Raw genomic sequence first — 6,000 nt, 5'->3', positions numbered from 1 at the left:
CAGACGTCGTTTGAGTGGGAGACACGCCGACTTCCAAATGCTTGTGTGGCCGTGTATTGGGCATCAGAGAGCGGATACATATTCAGCTGGTGGACTGGGAGGCGCGCGCGCGACACACACACACACACACACACACACACACACACACACACACACACACACGTGCCTTTGCTGCGTGTATCGCTGCGGGAGAAAGCCTGGTAGGCGAGGTTAATCGCTGCTAACGCGTCGCCGACCGCTTTAAAGAGAAAAGAGGAGCTTAAACACAACTTTGCTAATTGCTAGTGTTCCGTGTTGATATGTTTTCCTTTTCCACGACGAGTTGTGACTGCGTGATGACATGCAGCAAGGGAGGCGGCACGTCTATAATGTGAGCTTGTAGATTAAATGTTTTTGACAGAGCTCGAGCCGAGCGTTTGTGAGTGTGAGTGAGAGAGAAGAGACCCCGGCCCGCTGGTGCTGCTGCCTGCTGGAGCTGCTACTCACTGGACCTCCAGTCATTCAGTGTAGTCAGAATTATGTATCCGCCTAGCTCTGGTCCATCGCGTCACCTCCCGCATCGCTCCCGGAGCGATGCTAGTATACCTGATTGCAGACCGGAGCACGGGGCGGAGTGAACGCGGCAAGGGGAGTGAACGCGGCAAGGGGCGGAGTGAACGCGGCAAGGGGCGGAGTGAACGCTACCGTAAGTGAACGCGGCGGTGGGCGGAGGCGTTTGATTATTGTCCACGACATTGCAAGCGGCGCGAAGGCCAGCGGACCTTGGTCCTGCTCTTCGCCCCCGAGCGCCGCAGGCGCGAGTGGCCGCGAAGAGCGGGCCAGGGCCGCGCGGCCGGCGGAGCGCCGCGCGAGTTACGAAGCCGTGGTGAATGCAATCGTTATATTTATGCCCAGGCCGTAAGGCCTGGGCAAGCCCACGATAAACATCAGCATTGATGGCTGAATGGATAGCGTCGCCGACTTGAGTGCCAGAGATCACTAGTTCGAATCTCACCGTCGCCCCACTGCACACGTCACCGAAGCCCACGATAACCGCCGCGTTCACTCCGCCCCTTGCCGCGGTCACTCCGCCCCGTGCCGCGGCCTGCAATCAGGTAAGGCTCGAGCGATGCGGGAGGTGACGCGATGGACCAGAGCTAGTATCCGCCCTGCAATGCTCATTCATCGGCCACAAACATCGTCATGCCACGGACCTCCAATATTTACAAGCGACTTGGGCACTAGCCGTTAAGAAAGTATGAATGAACTTCCCCCGAACCTAAATAATTTCGGGTCGGGGCGTCCTCCCGAACCGAAATTATAACGGTATGGATCGACCCTAACTGCCTGTTGCTGATTATAGATTTGTTTGAACAGTCATTTTTTATTATTATTTCCACCAGCTCACGGTGCGAGCCGCGGCGTTGTGAGCTTGTAGATCTGCTGTTTTCACTAGTTTGGGTCCTGGGCGATTGTCTAATTTCTATTTTGGGTCACGGGCTAAACTGTTTGGTAATGTGAACCGCTGGGTTAAAGTCTTTTTATTTTAGAGCATGAAAGAGAAACTGATTAGAAACTGTTGCGCTGTGATGCAGGCAAACTATACAGCTGTCAAATGTACTGTTCCAGGGGAAGCACTGAGCGCACCCATACTTGCTGGTCGCTTAGTCCAATCAGGTCGCGGCTCATTTGTAAATGCCACGGTCAATAGCCAATCGTATTTCACTAACCTTCAGGTCTGTCCCGCCTCCAGTGGTTAACCCTCACTCGCATGTTGTGTTCAAGACTTGAAACAGCGCATCAATGATTGAGAGGCCGAGAATGGCTCGTTTTTATTGGATGAAAAAATATATATATAATTCCCGTCGAATTCCGACTATTCGAATACTTTGAGGTCGATTAATTCGAATTCAAAAAATCACTATTCGTGAATGCCCTAACACACACACACACACACACACACACACACACACACACACACACACACACACTATATACAGTATATATATGCTGATTAATCATCATGGCTAATTACCGTCTTCTCATCTTTTCTTCTAACGCAGTCGATGAAAGGGGTAGAAGTGTGACGTGCTGAATACGGGCTACAAACAACACATTGAACCACGGGCTGAAAGACAAACAGACAGGATAAAAACAAATTCTCCGATGTTTACTATAAGATACTATAAGATATAAGATCATTCAGGTCAAATAGCGAACCGGACTCACGCCGACACTCTGCTCCTGTTTCTATATCAGTGGTGCTCAAAGTTTTTTCACCTCAATATTTTCTATTTTTATTATCTGCTATTTTTTTGCTCCAACATCTGGCTTTGTCCGGGCCTCAAAAAATACTGTAATGGAAAAGCTAGATATGAAAATGTGGTGTGGTGCAGTGCCGTGCCTATCATGTCAGTGCATATCATGTCAATGTGCTTCTGCATCTGCTTCTCCATACTGAATGTATTTAGGCCGGTAAATATAAGGCAGAGGTTGGACAAAATGTTATTATTTCGTTTTTCAACTGATTCTGTCAGGAAATTAGGTCTACTAGCCAGGATAAAAAAATCTACCCTGATCTGCTCACTGCAAATACCCACAGCGGCCAAATCAAGTTGGGCTCCCATCGACTTTCTATACAGGAGGAAAATACCCAGAAAAAAATCTGCTTCAAGTAGGATGTGAGGGGTCTAACTAGGGGTTTGTCATGATGCTGAATCCATTGCAAGCATTTGTTTTGCACAAAAAAACATTCATTGGCCCCAGAAAACGCCCACAAAAGGTGATGACTCATCACTTTTCATCACTAAACCATCATTTTCTGGGGCCATTTTTAGCCCAAGGAATGTTTTTTGTGCAAAACAAATTGCAATGGATTCAGCATCATGACAAACGTAAGCAATTTACCCCGAGTGAGAGGACATTATGCTCTGATAATGTCCTGTGTGAGGGGGTGATCGGACGAGGCGAAGCCGAGTCCGATAACACCCTCACACAGGACATTATCAGAGCATAATGTCCGACCCCGAGTGGTAAATAGCTTTTCTACCACTTTTTTCCGTATACATGAAAGAAAACACATAGTTGTAACTTGCAAGGATATTAAGTTACAATCATTATTGCCTATAAAACTTCCGCGACGACAGCAAATAGTTCCACAAACAACATCTTCTACTCACCACCAGATGACGCCAACTCCATGCAGAGAAAGATGTCTAGCATACAGCTAAGCTAACGTCAGTTAGAAGGACCGTTCCGGCCGTAAATAGAGGCTGTTCGCTTCCAGAAAGGCATAGGTTCAGAGAAAAGGGGCTTTAAAGTTGGCGGATTGCATTGGATCCAAATAAATCGGCGACGTCGTACGCACGTTAGTAAACATAGGACCGCTACGACCGTCATATGTTGGTTGGGGGAAAGGTGTTCCGACTACCTCCTGAAGTCCCCGGATGTACACTGAGGCGCATTGATCTCGTCCTCACACAACTGCGGCGGTTGTTCTGCCATAACCTCCGGAATTTAGCCAATCAGAATCCAGTATTTGAACATGTGACTAGAAAAAGTGGTAGAACCCTAGTTAGACCCCTCACATCCTACTTAAAGTTATACTATGTAACTTTTTTTATAAAACCTATCTTAAAATTGTCCTAACTATTAAATCGCTAAAGTTTTAGAACCCCCACTCCGTTCATTTCAGCCCCAAAAGCCTTTTCTTTATATGTTTTCTACTTAGCCTTGACAGGGGCGGGATTTCCCGGCAAAATGACGTCATCTGCATCATCCGCCAATCACATTGCAGATCATACACACATGATACACTACCGGCCAATCACAGCGCAGATCTTACACTGCCGGGCTCTCTGGTGGGTTTAGGAAACACGCCTTCAGGAAGTACACTGCAGTGTTTACACTGGAGGAGTCTAGCATGTAACTCCCCAACCGCTGCTCGTAGAAGGACACGGGAGACTTCATTGAAAGCGTCTCGGCGAGGCGAGGCGGACGCGGTGGTCTAACGGCCCGGTCCGCGGCGAAAAACGGACGAAAAAAGCAGACGCGACCGCGGTTTGCTATACTTCTACAGACCACCAGTTGAGCAACTTACACAGTATAGCTTTAAAGCAGATTTTTTTCTGGGTATTTTCCTCCTGTATAGAAAGTCGATGGGAGCCCAACTTGATTTGGCCACTGTGAGCATTTGCAGTGAGCAAATCAGGGTAGATTGTTTATCCTGGCTAGTAGACCTAATTTCCTGTCAGAATCAGTTGAAAAACTAAATAATACAATTTTGTCCAACCTGAGTGTATTTTTTCCCTAGATTTACTAGACTAATTTCACATACCTTTTCTTTGAATGGACACTCAGGACGATGTCTGTGTGATGTCTCTTTCCTGCAGGTTGTTGCTTGTAAACGCACGTTTATTTTCACCTGCCGTTCCACCTGCAAGAGAACAAGAAAATAGTTATAATTCTTTTAACCCATAGGCTCAGATCTTTAGATACAATATTTGCATATTCACATATAGAGGGTATGCGCGTGACATCATCATCATATCCGGAAGTTATGTACGGGAATGCCTACTGAGTGGCAAAAAAACTACTTTCTGGCCTTGACAGCCCGTACTTCCAAACAGAAAAGTCCTTTCTGATTGCATTAAATGATGTTAAACGACGTTAAACTCACTTTGCCACTCGCTTTGCCACTCGATTTGCCATACACTATATGCATGTGCATACCCTCTATTTGTTCCATATAGGGTATACATACACAGCATTCAGCTGATCTATAAGGTTGCATAGAGTTACAGATAGACAAACAATACTATAACATGACCATGACCAGGACTTGCGACGTAAAAAAGACCGTAAAAATACTTATTTGCGATGTTCCTTTTAGGCAGGGTGTTTAACTGTACTTGTACTGTACTAGATTCCTTAATGTATTGACTATACTTTTTATGTTCTCCACTTTTGTCTAATAAAATACTCAATCAATCAAGGACAGTAACAGTAACAACCAGGTGTCTTATACCACATCAAAGGAGTAGTTCACCCCAAATGTTGATTTTTGTCACATTCCCAATACCCAGTAATTTGATAACCGTGCCATTGGTAAATAGGAGATAGGAGGTCATCAAATTATGGGTGTGTAATTGATATAAAATATTTGGGGTGAACTATAGTGCTTTAGTCACATCACACTTTTATTCTACTAATGAGGGCGGATTCTGCCAAAGCATTTCAATGGGAATTTCTGCTAAAAAATAACGCTCCATTCCCATTTAAATGCATTGTCAGAATCCGCCCTCATAGGGAGAATAAAGGTGCGTGTGTCTTTATACACAGAATGTTCAGAGGCTCACAGATTCTAGAGAAAATGTGAATTCTCCCACGTGTGGGTTATCTTTTCTTTCTCTCTCCCTAAACCAGGGGTTCTCAACCTGTGGGTCACTACCCCCAAGGGGGTCTCCAAATTATTTTGGGGGGTCCCCAGATGATTAAACAAACCAACATAAGGTTTAAGTGTATAGAGGGTATTTGCACATTTCTAAAGTGACAATTTAAGGACCTTAAATAAAACCTTAATACCTCTAAAATGACAAATTAAACATTGGTCAAATTGTAAAATATTGGAGGCAGAAATTGTGAAAATAGCTGACCTACATGCTCACAACGCTGGCGTTGTGATGTTGTCATGTAGATCTGCTATTTTCGCAATAGAACTGTGTTATAGAAAATGTAATGCCTCAACTCTTTAGTGCTCGTAGTGCTCGGTTCAACTGAAAGATTATTTTGTCCTGGTCGCGGCCTGGAAATGTTGAGAACCACTGCCATAAGCTGCTGTGAGATGGAACATGATGGACATGACATGACACCACAGTGCTATTATGGATGTACAATAATGTCTACCAACAAATATGAAGGGGGGAAATAAGACCCTCACTCCTGCATTGTAACTGCTGTCCACACAAAATGTGGTTTGCAAACATATATCCTGCTTTGATCTACAAATATTTGCCTTTTTCT

This window comes from Nannobrachium achirus (genome assembly GCF_963921795.1).
Source record: "Nannobrachium achirus genome assembly, chromosome: 6".
Taxonomy (NCBI): Eukaryota; Metazoa; Chordata; class Actinopteri; order Myctophiformes; family Myctophidae; genus Nannobrachium; species Nannobrachium achirus.
The sequence above is the reverse complement of the archived record's forward strand: the minus strand, read 5'-3'. Positions refer to the sequence as shown.